The sequence below is a fragment of the Mesoplodon bidens genome, assembly GCF_964165515.1.
Source record: "Mesoplodon bidens genome assembly, chromosome: 5".
Taxonomy (NCBI): domain Eukaryota; kingdom Metazoa; phylum Chordata; class Mammalia; order Artiodactyla; family Ziphiidae; genus Mesoplodon; species Mesoplodon bidens.
The window spans coordinates 136,042,151-136,043,626 of NC_138161.1; the positions used below are offsets into that span (position 1 = coordinate 136,042,151).

General features: G+C 46.2%; 1 pseudogene across 1 annotated transcript; it reads right to left on the reverse strand.

Moving 5' to 3' along the window:
- Positions 1-460: 460 nt before the first annotated feature.
- Positions 461-1,156, reverse strand: LOC308617637 (cytochrome b5 domain-containing protein 1-like; annotated as a pseudogene). The gene has a single exon. The product of its transcript is annotated as a cytochrome b5 domain-containing protein 1-like (transcript).
- Between the last annotated feature and the right edge of the window lie 320 nt (positions 1,157-1,476).

A 1,476-nucleotide genomic window follows, 5' to 3' on the forward strand; every position in this document is an offset into this window, starting at 1 on the left:
ATATGGCCAGTGATAGACATTTCCTATTCCTGTCTTTGTAAATCCCATCTTCCTGCAGCCATCCCATTTCCATCATTGCCAGAAAAGTTCTTCCATCCCTCATCCCTGTGTTGGACTTCTCTTTCTCTTACTATTGAAAAGTTCTGCCTGAGCTCTCTCTGACTATCCTCTTCTACATCTCCCTGATCTAAGATACTTTATTTTCTTGTATCATTCCTAAAAATTAATTCACTTCTAGCATTCTTCCTAACTTTCTCAGAGTAAATTGTAATTAACCCAAGGAATAGGACCTTTACACTTCAGTTGAGCATGGGAACCTCAGGCCAGCTCCCAGAGCAGAATGGAGGTCTAGGTCCAGGTACTGCCCTCCCCGCCCCATCCCCACCTCTTTTCCTACAGGGCACAGAAACAGCTAAACTCAAAATATGTCTTGAGCCTACATGAGCATGCATCTCCCTTTCTATAGCTCTGTGAGGTCATCATTGAAGTACAGCAGTACTGCAGGTATGTAGAGTGTACTGTCCATATTGAGATAATCAAATTCTTCCTCCTCATCCCAGATGCCATTCTCTTCCAGGGTATAATCCATGTCAGGTTCTCCCCTTCATATTTCCACGTGTAGCTGGCAGCATGTGCAGCATAGGGGAGATACCTGTGTAGGATTTCCCACATTGATTCCCGGGCCCCCACCTCTGATGTGTGCTCTTGCGATGTGCACGTGTTAATGATGCAGGTATTCCGGGTCTTGGCGGACAGCCTCCCCACCTCGTAACGCGACCCCTGCCACCAAGGCTTCCCGAAATCATTGGCCCAGTCCGAAAGGGGCAGCTGAGGCGGCACATGCAGAAAGCAGCCCCGGGGGGTGCGGTATCTCAGGGAACCTGTCAGCTTTGCCAATATCTCTGGTGTCTGGATCAAACCAGTGGCTGATGTCCTGGCCCGCAACTTCCACGATGGGTTTCAGCAGCAGGTCTCCCTTGTACTTCTGTAATAACCGCATTAGGTCATACACGTTCCCCAGGTAAGACACCCAGAGGTCTTCCGGCTGGTTATGTTGGGCCACCTCTGCTGGCGTGAAAGAGTGATGCTGAAAATAGTCAAAGTCCGGCCTGGCCACTAGGCCCCGATGTGGCATGGCTCTTGCTCTATCTGTTACAGACTCCTTTAGTAGCTTCCTCACTTTTCAGCATGCAGTCACTGCTGCATCCTCCCTCTCGTCCAGGAGCTAAGGTGAGCGTGTTTATTCACTCCAGGTTACTGTATTTTTTTAAAAAAATATTGAATTTTGTGGTCTTTTATATTTCTGACATTATAACCGTACTATGAGTTCATTGTACACAAATTTTTCCCCCAACTTTAGATATATAATTGACATATGGACTTGGAGATACATGTATATATTGCAAAATGATTACCCTATAGCATTAGCTAACACCTTCATCACATTACATAATTATCATTTCTGTTTTGTGGTGA